The sequence below is a fragment of the Rhinoraja longicauda genome, unplaced genomic scaffold (assembly GCF_053455715.1).
Source record: "Rhinoraja longicauda isolate Sanriku21f unplaced genomic scaffold, sRhiLon1.1 Scf000136, whole genome shotgun sequence".
NCBI classification, from domain to species: domain Eukaryota; kingdom Metazoa; phylum Chordata; class Chondrichthyes; order Rajiformes; family Arhynchobatidae; genus Rhinoraja; species Rhinoraja longicauda.
The window spans coordinates 1-15,454 of NW_027601354.1; the positions used below are offsets into that span (position 1 = coordinate 1).

Below are 15,454 nucleotides of genomic sequence, written 5' to 3' on the forward strand. Positions count from 1 at the left end.
GCAGAGGAGCCCGCAGCAAGCCGTGGGGCAGGCTGGACCAAGAACCTCGAGTCTTCAAGCTCCTCTAATACCTTTAATGGGTCAGATGTTTATTGTAAATTTCACCGGAATGGATCAACACTGGCATCTGCAGGATTTGATCGACTTGTGTTGTTTTGGAATGTATATGGCTACTGCGCTAATTATGCTACATTGAAAGGTCACAGAGGAGCAGTGATGGAATTGCATTAGAACACAGATGGCAGCATGTTTTTTTCCAGCATCAACAGACAAAACTGTAGCAGTGTGGGACAATGAAACTGGTGAAAGAATCAAGAGACCTAAAGGTCACACATCCTTTGTGAATTCATGTTATCCAGCCTGACGGGGACCACAGTTGGTCTGTACAGGAAGCGATGATGAAACAGTGAAGCTATGGGACATTCGGAAGAAGGCTACAATCCATACGTTTCAAAACCCGTACCAAGTACTGGCAGCAAGGTTTAATGACACAAGTGATCACATTATCTCTGGTGGTATTGATGACAACATTAAGGTTTGGGACCTCCAACAAAACAAGTTAATTTCTACCATGTGTAATCATACAGACTCAGTGACTGGTTTGACCCTGAGTGGGGTAAAAGGGAACATCACCAACCTCACTGACCATTGGGACAATCTTGTTGGCCATAATATTACGACGTTGTGTGTGCAGATTGGCATCACGACCACGTGGACTTTACTAAAGCCTGTGGGGTGGATGTAACGGGGTAATGCCTGCGGGCCAGATGTGATGGTAACCAGACTGTTTGAGGGGTGGAATGTTATACGAGAATTTTGCCCGAACAGTCTGTGACCCATAGCGCTGTGGCCACAGCGTTATGATGAAAGCCCATAGAGCTGCAGCCGACAGCACTTTGTTTAAATCCCCACCCATTAAGCTGACAGTGCTCTGTTTAAACCTTTGCGCACCACAGCTATGTGTATTGCTTTGCGCCAGTCTGCAGCTGATAGTGCTTTGTCCCCAAAGGTGGGGGGGCTGACTGGGATGCAGTCCCCTGCCATTGGTTATAGTTTGAATTTGGGAGCAGCGCTATTGGCCAGGACTTACCGGCGGTTATTACAATAGCTGATTTCCTATCTGTATAAAGGCAGGTGCCAGTAAACCATAAGTCAGTTCATGTACGAGAGGGGTTCACTGATGGGCTGTCGTGATCAGTGCTGCAGACGGAGGTAGAGAGAGAGAGAGAGAGAGAGAGAGAGAGAGAGGGGTGTGCTGCTGAAAACGGACCTAGCGCATACCAAGACAAGTATTCTTTTTGTTCTCTCTCTCTTGCCAATAAATCTGATTTGTAACTAAATAGATGAGTGAGCCTTTTTCTGGTCTTCCAGTCAGATCCTTGAACCTGTTCCCTTGTAACAGTTCCCTTTCATCCTTCTAAACTCCAGCGAGTACAGATCCAGTGCCATCAGACATTCATCATATGTTAACCCAATAATCCCCGGGATCATTCTTGTAAACTTCCTCTAGACCCTCTCCAATGCCAGCACATCCCTCCTCAGATATGGTGCCCAAATCTCCTTTCAATGCTCCAAATGCAGTCTGATCAGTGCCTTATAAAGCATCATCATTACATTTTTCAGTCTGAAGAAGGGTCTTGACCTGAAACGTCACTCCAGCATTTTGTGTCTAACTTCGATTTAAACCAGCATCTGCAGTTTTTTTCCTATACATAAAAAATAGTCAAGGTCTTTATTCCTACTACCAAAGTGCATGACTGCGCACATTGCTACGCTGTATTCTATCTGCCACTTCTTTGTCCATTCCCCCAACCTGTCAAAGTCCTGCTGTAGAGTCCCTGCTTCCTCCTACACCACCTGTCCCTCCACCTATCTTTGTATCATCCGCAAACTTGGCCACAAAGCCTTCAATCCTCTCATCCAAATCATTGATATACAACGTGAAGAGTAGCGACCCCAGCAACGACCCCTGCGGAACAGCACCAGCACTGGCAGCCAACGAGAAAAAGCCCCGTTTATCCCCACTCTTTGCCTTCTGCTATTCAGCCAGCCTTCTATCCATTCTCCCATCTTCCCTCTAATAAAGTTTTCATCTTCTTTAGTGGCCTCACATGTGGCACCTTATCAAAGGCCTTCTGAAAATCCAGGTAAACAACATCCATTGACCATCTCCTAGGCACTCTACAAATTCCTTCTTTTGGGATCCAGTTCCAACCTTATTTTCCCAGTCTACCCGAATATTGAAATCCCCATGATCACTGTAACATTGAAGGAATAAGTTGGATGACCGAATCGTGGTCAGTAATGGAAAACACAATGCATTTTACTCCTCCCCCAGTAAGGTACTAAGCCTAATAAAGTACTACAACAGCTATGCCTGGTGGGGTCTGGTTATTAACAGCCGAGACCAGAAATTGATGCCAGAAACCCACAGATCCATGCAGTTTAATAAATTATTGGTAAAGCCTTTACTTAAAGGGCTCTGGGGATCTTGTGGACATCTTGTTAAAAATAATCATGCTTCCACTGATATCTTTCCACACTAATAGCTGTCATCTAAGGCATATTTCTTCTTTTAAGTCGTAAAATAATCTTATATGGTGATACATTCAAAAGGATGGCATCATTAAACCCTTAGATAATATGCAGGTTTTGAATTTGCATTGCTAAATTTGCTGCGAGCTGTGTGTTTTAGCTGCTGAGTACCTAACCTCTGAAATGTTGGCACAAAAGTACTTTTGCCCTCTGCCTCTCCTTTCTTTTTAAATAATTATTTTAAATGTTACCACTTTATCAATGTTTCGATTAAATCTGCCCTTATTTCTTCTTAAGTGCCTCAGTGACAAATATAGTTTGGTAACACTACCGTAACTGTGTTGCGATGTCTTGTGTTATACTGCTCAAATAAAAAAATAAAAAATGTTTGTTGATGTGAATTTTGAAAGATGTTCTTTAGCTGCAGCTTTTGAGAAAACTAAACATGTTCCCCATGACAACAGGAAGATGATTTTGTCTTACATGATTCCCTCTTGGTGCTAGATAGAGCATGTAGTTCTGGTCATTTTCACAACAAAGAGCTTTAGAGTGAAATATTGTCCAGGTAAAATTTGATGAGATCTTAAGTTAATTGATGCATCAGTGAAATGGTTGGGAAATGCTTCTCCTGAATTTGAACAATTTCCCATTAGGTACAAACGAGAACACTGATTGGAGGAAGATCCAGTCACTGAAAGGGTAAAGTCGAGGGTTCCTCATCAAAATAATGAGAAGTGTATGTTTAATATGGAAGGTCACTTCCAAATAATAAATATCTCACTCAAAGGCCATGTTGTAAATGTTCTAAGTGAGGAGATTAAACTGTGCTGTGAAAGAATTATGAGAGGACGTTGAAGCTTTGCCAGAAATTTTAAATCCCAGGAAAAGAAACATCCTGTGAATCGGGGCACTGCTGCTTAATAGGCATCCTGCAGAAATCTAAATCAACAATGGAACAGGCACTGTGGAAGAATGTGCAACTTCTGTCTCGGTTGATAACTACAAAGAAATAAAAATACAATTTAGATCAACTAAAATTCTATATAATCTTGGAGAGAACCAGTTATATTTGCAGTAGAGAAAAATTGTCACAACGTTGTTTAAGGATTATGAAATTCTCTATCAGGACAACTATCAATCAGACACTGTGCTTAATATAAGAATACATACTGCACTTTGAAAAATTGGAATTTGAAAAAAACCTAACACAGCATCAAAATCTAGGAAATTAAAAAGAAAAATACAGGAATGACAATATAAAGATCTCAATGCGGTATATTTCTTTGCAAAAATAACTCATTATCTGCATCTTTATATTTTACTCTCTTAATGGACAGAACATTTAATTGTCTCACCTACACGAAGGGTCTCATTCTCTTTTTCTCTCCATTACGACACTCCTTATTTCCCTTCTTCCTCTCTTTGTTTCATGTTCTCTTCTCCCTTTGTTTTCTGTTTATCTTGCATCAATTTCCTTCTCTGTTGCTCCCTCTCCATATCTCTCATATTAAAAATGAACACATGGCTGTTTTTCTTAACATAAACTGCATGGAATTTACAGTGCAAATGCAAAGTTAACAAGTTATGAGCCAGATATTTTAGAGGAGCTAAGAATTTTGATTCTAGGTACACAAGTCATTAGCACTCGTGTACAAAAGGCATTAAAATGGCTAATGTAGTGCTGATCTTTATTTAAAGATGGCTGGTGCCCTAAAATGAGGAAGTAATAATTCATTTGTGTAAAGCTCTGATTCTACTGCATCTGGAATACTGCAATGTTTTTGGCACTATACCTCAGGAGGATATGTGGTGCTTGGATAAGTATAGGATGGATGATATTGGGACTTAGAAGATTACATTGGGAAGACTCGGTATGTATTCTCCTGAGTAAAGCAGCAACAGGTATAATCAAATTTGGATCTTTGAATGATGTGAGATTCAGTAGGATAATAACAAATGAAGTTAGTTTCTTTGGTAGGGGAAACAAAAGCAATGAGAAATAATCTTACATCAAAGATAACTTCTCAGAAATAAAACCAGGAAGTTGTTTTTTTCCACACTAAAAGTGGAACACATCTGAAATACCTTTACCAATTGCTGCAAAGTGTTTAAGATAGACAGCTTTTTTTGTGAATATGAAGCAAAGATGGAGATCAACATTGATCTAAATGAAATAAACCAGGAAATGCTGGAAATACTCAGTAGGTGAGGCATCATTTATTGAAGGAGAAATAGAGTTGACTTATCAGAAGAGCCATCAGAAAATCTGTAATGAAAGGGTCCGTTACCTGAAACTAACTGGGCTTCTCTTACTTGGGAGTCTGCCTGGAAATGTTTCTTTCAGATTTTCAGCATTTGCAGTTTTTTAAATATTAATGACCTGAATGAATGATGGAACAGGCTAAATGGGCTGTATTGATGCCTCCTCTTCTGCGAAGAGTCAGGCAGAGGCACACACACTGGAAATAGGCCCTTCAGCCCACCACATTTTTGCTGACCATGAACCACCTGTTTGTACTAATCCTATGTTAAATTTACTTTTTTCATTCTCCTCATATTCCCACCATTTCTCCTCAGATTCTACCACTCACCTATTCACCAAGGACAATTTACGGTTGCCCGTTAACCTACCAAACAATATGCCTTCAGTATTTGGGAGGAAACCAGAGCATATGGAGGAAGTCCACATAGCCATAGAGAGAATATGGAAACTACACAAAGACTGTACCTGAGGTCAGAATTGAACCCAATCTCGAGTGTGGTGAGGCAGCAGCTCTCTCCAGCTGCACTCCTGGATCTAAATGGCCAGGCATGGGTGTTTATGGTAAACTCCTTGAATTAGTGCAGTCCTTCTAAATTCTAGCAAATATAAGCCCAGTCAATCTATTCTTTCATCATATGTCTGGAAAATATTAGTTCTAGGGCCAAGCTTTCAGGCAAGATATTATAAAGAGTTGAGGATGTAGCCCATCCATCACACAGACCAGACTCCCCGCCACTGACTCCATCTACATTTCATGCTGCCTCGGGAAAACATAGAAACATAGAAAATAGGTGCAGGAGTGGGTCATCCGGCTCTTTGAGCCAGCACCACCATTCAATATGACCATGGCTGATCATCCAAAATCAGTACCCCAAACTTTTTCCCATATCCCTTGATTCCGTTAGCCCTCAGAGCTATATCTAACTCTCTCATGAAAACATCCAGTGAATTGGCCTGCACTGCCTTCCGTGTGGCAGAGAATTCCACAGATTCACCAACTCTCTGGGTGAAAATATTTTTCCTTATCTCAGTCCTAAATGGCCTACCCCTTATTCTTAAACTATGACCTTCTGAACCCCCACAACATTGGGAACATTTTTCCTGCATCTAGCCTGTCCAATCCCTTAAGAATCTTATATGTTTCTATTAGATCCTCTCTCATTCTTCTAAATTCTAGCGAATATAAGCCCAGTCAATCTATTCTTTCATCATATGTCTGTCTCGCCATCCTGGCACTCTTTCAATAGCATTTCCTCAAATTCGGAGACCAAAACTGCACACAATACTCCAGGTGTGGTCTCACTAGGGCTCTGTACAGCTTCAGTAGGACCTACTTGCTCCTTACTCAAATCCTCTAGCTATGAAGGCCAACAAGCCATTTGCTTTGTTGTTTTGAAAGCAGCCAACATAATCAGAGCTCTCCAATCTCGGTCATTCCTTCTTCTCCAGACTCCCATCGGGCAGAAGGTACAGAAGCTTGGAAGCATGCACCATACAACTCAGGAACAGTTTCTTCCCCTCAGCAAAAAGGTAAAATTTAATAACAGTATCAAACTATATTTTAAGCCTATTTTTGACAGTTCATTCAGAATAGGTCATTTTGATTATTTAAAGCCCTTGACAGCTCCTTATTAGAAGTTACTCATTATAGTTTAACTATGATATGTCATGGGTTAAATTTTGTAATTGTAGAACAGTCAGGTGCATGCCAATTAAGGTGATTTAAATATTAAGAAGTGCAGCCTGGGAGAGCCACATTTCAGGCGCTACACTTAATGATAATAAAGTCAAGCACATAAGATGTCATGGACAAAACATATTTACAGGCATTGAAGTAAATACAAAAGCATATACCATTCTTATCCATGTTACCAGCTTGGAGAAGAAATATGAAATTCTGGAGGTAATAAAATGAGACAGCACTTAAGGAGACTGCTTCCCACCCCGCTCCCATTCCTCACTCCTCAACAAAAAAAATTCCCAACAATGTAATGAGCCAAACATAAATCAGATGACTCTGACACCAGATGGGCAATAATAAGACAGCAGCAAGTGGTGAGTGTTGGAGAGGAATCTCTGCTTGATGCATGAATTCTGACTTTATGCAACTACAATTGAAATCCGGGGAAATATAAATAGACATTGGCAGGACAGCAGCTGAAGCTGAAGTACATTTCACAGAGTATGTGTCTGGATTGATGTGGAGTATTGCTCATTTTTTTAATGGGATTAATTTGCTCTTTGTTATAAATATTACTTAAAAATTATAATTAGTAATGGAGATAAGTACCTTAATTATAGCTTGCAGTTGCTGTATTTATCAGCTTTACAAGGCAGATGCAGTTAAAGTAGGAGATTGTTGTGCTCTCAGCTTGTGTGGGAAAGAGCAACTAGATCTTGTTAATCCAGGTGCTATGACAGCTGTAACATATAGTGGTGCAATTTGAAAAATCTCAGTGATTATTCACTCAGCCATCCAAATAAGTTTGATGACAGAAATGTGGTACTTACGTAAAATTATTTCTGAGCCACGATCCTTAATCTCTTGTGGGAAGGGTATGAGAACACCTTTCATTCATAATTGATAAAAGGAACTGCAGATGTTGAAATCTTGCATAGAACACTCACTGCTGGACTAATTTAGTGGGTCAGGCAGTATCTCTGGAGCACATGGATTGATGATATTTTGGGTCGGGACCCCTTCTTCAGACTGTAGAAGGGTCCCAACCTGAAACATTGCCTATCCATGTCCACTAGAGATGCTGGCTGACCCGCTATGTTACTCCAGCACTTTGGATTCATCATAGGTGACTTGACAACCTATACAGAACAAGTTCATCCGCAAGATAGTTCTTACAAAGAGTTAGATGAGGCTCATTGTACCGAATTATCGTAATCTATGCAACAAAGTTCTATTATTCACAATTTTATTTCAGTTTCTTGATACAGCCACTCGCGTAATCTCCTTGATCTGGATTTTTGCGAAGGATGACTCTGTACCCAAGTTCATGAAACCTCTCATTGCACAATGTGCAGACATTGGATTCAACCATTCTTATGTATCACAAAACAAAGTACTGGAGGAAGTCAGTGGGTCAAGCAGCATCTGTGGAAGGAGTGGACAACGTTTCTGTTGGATCCTTCTTCAGACTGATGGAGTGTGGGGGAAAGCTGGAAAAGATAGGTGAGAGAATGAGGAGGGGAAAGGAGCAAAGTGGGAGATGGTGGGAGAAAGATTTGGTCACTAGAATGGGGGGACCAGGAGAAAGGGAGGGGGATGGGGAGCAGAATTACTTGAAATGAGCGAATTCAATGTTAATACTGTTGGGTTGTAAACTACCCAAGTGAAATACCAGGTGGTGTTCTTCCAATTTGTGTGTGGCCACACTCTGGCTACTGAGGAGGCCAAAATCCGAAAGCCTCAAAAATTGAGAATGAGGAAAGGCATCCTTGCAAGAGGTGGGTGGAAGAAGAAGGTGTAGTCAAGGTTCTTCTACATCAGTTGTTTCATTTCTACATATTGATCTCAAAAGGTCAACATTATGTTAGCCCTTCACAATAACTCTTCCATCACTTTTTAATAGTGTTTATCTTTAGTGGATTCTGCAAAGCAGGTTTTGCACTGTCAATGCAGTACAGCATTAGCTGGCAATTTATCACTCCAGTTAAAGCTGCTCTGTGATTTTCTGGCAGCGGGAGTCATTTTGAAGCAGAGCAGCCTTTCTCCTCCCACACACACACAAACAACACTAACCAGTGCTGGCCATGGTCTCCTAGTCCTGCACCGTTACTGCCTGAGGATTGGAGCACTGGAAATATTCATCTTGAGCAAAAAATGAAGCAAGACCAACAAACAATTTTAAAGTGATTGGTGGGAAAGCTTTTCGAAATGATAAGCGTGGCAACTTGACAGCCACCTACACAAACATGCACTAATAATGAAGTGTGAACATAGATTGCTTAGAAAAATCTAGAATATTTAACCCATTGAACCTTTTCAGTCATTCAATGAGATAATCTATGACCAAACTCCGCATACTAGCCTTTTCCTCATCACCTTTAACAGCTTTGGTGAACATAAATCCATTAAGATAGACACAAAATGCTGGAGTAACTGTGGGTCAGGCGGCATCATTGAAGAAAAGATATAGGTGACATTTCGGTTTGAAACCCTTATTCAGACTTGAAACGTCACCTATTCCTTTTTCTCCAGAGATGCTTCCTAACCCACTGAATTACTCCAGCATTTTATGTCTATCTTCGGTAAAAACCAGCATCTACAGTTCCTACCTACACATATATCCATGAAGCTTCGATTTAAAATTAGCAAATGGCAGAGTGTCAGTTACCATGCGAAACAGATTTACAAACTTTTGTCTTTGCCTGTCAAAAGATTTAGAATATTTTTGACACTCAAAAACTATTAACAATGGGGGCAAGGTGGCACAATTGTCCCTAGTGTGTAAAGGATAGTGTTAATATGTAGGACCATCACTGGTCATCGCAGACCTTGTGGGTCGAAGGGCCTGTTTCCACGATGTATGTCTAAACTAAACTAAACTAAACTAAAAAGTAATTGAAATGTTAAAAATTTTAAAGAAAAAAAACGAAACCAGTTTGTCTGTTCATAAAATGCTCCCAGCCATAAAAGGTGACAAATCGCTGCAAAAGCATTGGCAGTCCAAAGAGCATCATGTAACTGAAAGAAAACCTTTAATATAGGCCAAGAATTAAGGATCAGGATGGCTGAATAAATTAATATTCTTATTAGATTGGATTTCATAATCTTAATTGGTTTCTTGGATTTATATATTGGAATTCATTTTATTTCCTTTGTGAGAATTGAAAATCAAGAGTTGGCATATGACATTGGAAAAAAATCAGTTGCAGTAGGAATGAAATTGGAAATCAAATTGTCCTTCTAGAAATGGCAGCAGATCTTATTTTCATGTAGTTACTTTTATGTGGGGAAAACTGAAGTGTTGATCAGTACAATTTTTGCCTGATGTATTTGGAATTTTTTGAAGGTCAGACTCTTATAATGAAAGACATAACTCTTATAATGGAACATAATTCACCCCAATAGTTTATTTTTAATGAATCATTTGATATCAATTATAGATGTTTGAAATGTACTTTATTGCCAAGTCTGGTGATAAAGGGTCAGCTGAGAAGTCCAAGCACGACGTCGATAAGGCCATCAGGAAAATTAAGTGGCAGTTTTGATCGAAAAAGATGGATCAGTTCGGCAGCTGTGGCAGGGCGTGCACACCATCTCTTCCTATAAGGCAAAACCACGTGGTAGCTCGTGACAGTGATGCATCACTCCAGGCTGAGCTGAATGCTATACTCACTGCAAAAGGAGAATATCGATCTACCTTCTTTGGCCCGCACAGCCTGGACGATATTGTAATCTGTTACCCAGGCCATTGTCAGGAGATTGTTCAGGAGGGTAAACTCTCTGAAAGCATCCAACCCCAATGGTGTAACTGACCAGCTTCTTAAAACCTGTGTGGACCCATTGGCTGAAGTCTTTGCTGATATCTTCAACCTCAGGCTACTAAGGCCTGAGGTCTACACCTGCTTTAAACGGACATGTGCAATAATAGTGCCTGAGAAGGGTATCATATCATATCATCATATCATATATATACAGCCGGAAACAGGCCTTTTCGGCCCTCCAAGTCCGTGCCGCCCAGTGATCCCCGCACATTAACACTATCCTACACCCACTAGGGACAATTTTTACATTTACCCAGCCAATTAACCTACATACCTGTACGTCTTTGGAGTGTGGGAGGAAACCGAAGATCTCGGAGTAAACCCACGCAGGTCACGGGGAGAACGTACAAACTCCTTACAGTGCAGCACCCATAGTCAGGATCGAACCTGAGTCTCCGGCGCTGCATTCGCTGTAAAGCAGCAACTCTACCGCTGCGCTACCGTGCCGCCCTCGGTCTCGATGACACGTCTCGATGACTACCGACCAGAGGCACAAAAGTCCATAGTGACAAAGTGCTTTGAGAGGTTAGTTAGGATGCATATCTACTGCAGTAAGAACTTTGACCGCCTACAATTTGCTTACCACCACAACAGATCAGCGGAGGATGTGATCTCACTGGCTCTCCACTCTCTAGTAGACCACTTGGACAATAAAAACATATACATCAAGCTGTTGTTCATTGGCAACAGCTTGGCATTCAAAGCCATCACCCCCTCTAAACATCATAAAAATCAGAGAACTGGCTTATCCCTACATAATTGGATCTTCGGCTTCCTCTTTGGCAGACCACATTTAATCTGAATTGGCAACAACACCTCCTCGATAACCATCAACACAGTAGCACCTCAAGGCTATGTGCTCAGTCCCTTGCTCTACTCACTCTACACTTATGACTGTGCAGCTAGACACAGCTCCAATGCCATATTTAAATTAGCTGATGACACCACCGTTGCAGAACGAATTATGGGAATGCTGAGGCACAGTAAAGGAGGGAGATTGACAATCTAATTAAATGGTGCCAGACCAACAATCTTGTTCACAACATTAACAAGACCATAAAGCTGATTGCTGATTTCAGAAGGGGAAAGCCAGGGATCTACAAACCTGACTTCATCGACGTCAGTGGAGGGAGTCAACAACCACAGGAGTGCTCCTGACAGTTCCTGAGCAAGCATATCTCTTAGGATCTGTCCTGAGCCCAACACATTGGTGCAATTTCAAAGAATGCCTCTATATTCAAAGATTGAGGAGATTTGGTATGTCACTGATTACTCTAACAAAATTCTACTTGTGTACTGTAGAGAGCATACTAACTGGTTGCATCATGGCCTGCTTCAGAAATTGAACACCTAGGAACAAAGGAGGCTGGAGAGAGTGGTAGACATTATCTGGCCCATCATGGGTACTGACCTTCCCGCTATCGAAGGGATCTGCAGGAGGTGCTGCCTCCAAAAAGGCAGCTACTATCATCAAAGATTCACAATACTTTGGCAACACTCTCACCTCACTGCTATCGTTGTAAAGAAGATAAAGGAGATTGAGAAATTTGACCTCCAGCTTCATGAACAATTTCTTCCCAGAAACTATCAGGCTCTTGAACACTGCAGAACATGAACCACTACCACAGCAAGTGTGATCTACTTTGTTTTGGTTGCACTACGGACTTTGGTTTTGCATTATTATGGTCTGGTTACCTGGTATTACTGATTATTAATTTATGGTATTTTTGATGATTGTATTTATTGCATTCATGGGCCTATTAAGCCGCAGTAAGAATTGCCGCTACACATGAAAATTAAACACTTTTGGCATTTGACTCTTATTCCATTATTTTGCAATCCTAAATTGGTGGATCACTCAACTACATATTTGATCATTCTCTTATCTCCCCTCTAACACATTGTGAGGATTGGTCTTAAATCTGAATTAAAGGAGGAACAGAAGAAGAAAGAACTTCTCTAATATCTGCTCGTGAGGAAGTGGCAAATAGAACTGTGGTGTGACAGGGTAAGTTAAGCAATTCACAGGATACTGTAAAGATTTAATAGATCTTCATACTTTATTATAGTATATCTCCAGAATTGTTACGGTCTGAAGAAGGGTCTTGACGCGAAACGTCACCCATTCCTTCTCTCCAGAGATGCTGCCTGTCCTCCAGCATTTTGTGAATACCTCCAGAATTGTTCAAGCAGTTAAACATCTTCAGTGTGCCAAGGCTTCTTTCAGCACATTAAAATTTATCTGCCTGTTTTTCTGCTTAACAACTATTACTGGTTTAAGGATTGGTAGTATTGCTTCGGTTGGTGACCTTTATCACCGTGACTCTCACGATTTATTTCCACTCTAAATTGTCTGTGGAAGCAAATTCTATATCTATTGGTATTATTGCAGGACGTGGGAAAATTATTTTCCCTTTATAGTTTTTCACTGCATTTAAGACTTTAAAAATATTTTTGACTGCATGCTATCTGACTGTACAGAATTACCCATTACAGGAAATAATTGAATCTACTGAAAATGTGAGAATTCTCCTTTGCGACAAAGCACTGAATGGAGACTTTGTGGAAACCAGGTGCCTTATCAGGCACTACACAGTTTGTTGTTAATATTCACAGCTCCGAGCGAAAAATACAATGAGATGGTTGATTATCAGAATATTTCATGGGGTAGGCTGACTGACAGTGTGTCACATTATCATTACAGGTAATCCTGTTGCTGCTCAGCACTCACTATAACCTGCCTTGTGACTGCTCTTCACTTCCTGCAGTTGTCAAAATAACGAGTGGTGTGCCTTGTTAATTTTGTTTTGTGATTAAGAAAACAATTTGTGAGACAGAGACAATGTTGATCCGACCTAGATGTTTGGAGAGTGAGATTTCCATCTGTGGTGGAAGCAGTGAGATGGCATTGGTACTGATAAGATGGGGAAAAGAGAAATGAAATTGATAAGGACCTTCCACCGTCCGGCGTGGCCTGGAACGTGGCAACGACCAACAACAACGACACCAGCCTGACCGCGAGAGAAGACGGCAGGGGAAGGGAAAATACTTTCTGGCCTTCCATCACAGTGAGGAGGGGACTGGAGGAGACTCACTGTGATGGATGTTTGTGCGTTGGGGGGGGGGGGGGGTTGTGTAATTTGCTTGTTTTATTGCTTTTATTATTGGACTGTGGGTGACTAAATTTCGTCCAAAAAACTTGTTTTTTGGATGACAAATAAAGATATCTTGAATCTTGTATCTTGAATCTTGAATCTTGAATCTTGAATAAAGAACAATTGATTCCTGGCTGACTTTTTCTACTTGACTTAGAAGTGGCACAACAGCCAAGAAAGGTGTCTGAAAGCCTGGTTGAGAATGCGGTGGTCAAGAAGATTGGAGGTGTGGAAGCTACCTGCGACGACAGGAAATTCCAGAGAGAAGGCGCAGAGAAGAGGAATACGACCATGGATGGTACACCTGGGTATGGAAGGTACATGGATTTTGAACCAAGCACATTAAGGTCATGGTATTGGAAGATGATCCAGATTCTATAACTGTTTTCCAATGTACTCAGCCAGTTTACCATTCAAATGCTGAGAGTGAAAAATATCCATTCTCCATCTCATCAATTTCTGGAGTTATTCCTTGCAGCACGTCTCATGGTTAGCTTCTGTCCTGCCTTTTGTATTAAAAACCCCTGGCTATGAATGATTACCTCTGTGATAATTAATCGCATCCATCTAACAGTACCACAGTCAACACGGTATTAACCAACATCAATATTTAGTAATAAAATATATTTGAATTTCTTACTTTAGAGATGCGATATTGTATACTTCATGATAGCCTATTCCTGGGTCATAGTAACATTGGTTTAGTTAATGGGAGATGCACAGATTTAGATTTGTATAATCTTGATAATTCTACCAGTGTTACATGCAGTTTATAGAGTCTTTCTTTATCTTGTTACTTGGTACATAAAATTCAGGCAACAGTACAGTGCATTCAGAAAGTATTCAGACCCCTTCACTTTTTCCACATTTTGCTATGTTACAGCCTTATTTTAAAATAGATTAAATTCCGTTTTTTTTATCATCAATCTACACACAATACTCCATAATAAAAAACGAAAACAAGTGTTTAGAAATTTTTACAAAGTAATTAAAAAGAAATAACCGAAATATCACATTTACATAAGTAATCAGACTCTTTACTCAGTGCTTTGTTGAGGCACCTTTGGCAGCGATTACAGCCTCAAGTCTTCCTGGGTATGACGATACAAGCTTGACACACCTGTATTTGGGTAATTTCTCCCATTCTTTGCAGAACCTCTCAAGCTCTGTCAGGTTGGATGGGGAGCGTCGATGCACAGCTTTTTTCAGGTCCCTCCAGTGATTGGGTTCAAGTCCGGGCTCTGGCTGGGCCACTCAAGGACATTCACAGACTTGGCACAAAGCCAGTCCTGCGTTGTCTTGGCAGTGTGCTTAGGGTCATTGTCCTGTTGGAAGGTGAACCTCCGCCCCAGTCTGAGGTCCAGAACGCTCTGGATCAGGTTTTCATCAAGGATCTCTCTGTACTTTGCTCCGTTCATCTTTCTCTCAATACTGACTAGTCTCCCAGTTCCTGCTGCTGAAAAACATCCCCATAGCATGATGCTGCCACCACCATGCTTCACCGTAGGTATGGTATTGGCAAGATGATGAGCGGTGTCGCTTGGCATTCAGGCCAAAGAGTTCAATCTTGGTTTCAACAGACCAGATAATTTTGTTTCTTAATGGTCTGAGAGTCCTGTAGGTGCCTTTTGGCAAACTCCAAGTGGGCTGTCATGTGCCTTTTACTGAGGAGTGGTTTCCGTCTGGCCACTCTACCTGATTGGTGGAGTGCTGCAGATATAGTTGTCCTTCTGGAAGGTTCTCCCATCTTCACAGAGGAACTCTGGAGCTCTGTCAGGGTGACCATCGGGTTCTTGGTCACCTCCCTGACCAAGGCCCTTCTCCCCCGATTCCTCAGTTTGGCCGAGTGGCCAACTCTATGAAGAGTCCTGGTGGTTCCAAAGTTCTTCCATTTAAGAATGACGGAGGCCACTGTGCTCTTCGGGACCTGCAATGCTGCAGCAATTGTTTTCTACCCTTCCCCAGATCTGTACCTCGACACAATCCTGTCTCGGAGGTC

At 41.1% G+C, this 15,454-nt stretch overlaps 1 pseudogene; it reads left to right on the forward strand.

Annotated features, from left to right (window-relative positions):
- Window positions 1-4: 4 nt before the first annotated feature.
- Window positions 5-10,024, forward strand: LOC144590109 (U5 small nuclear ribonucleoprotein 40 kDa protein pseudogene; annotated as a pseudogene).
- The last annotated feature ends 5,430 nt before the right edge of the window (window positions 10,025-15,454 follow it).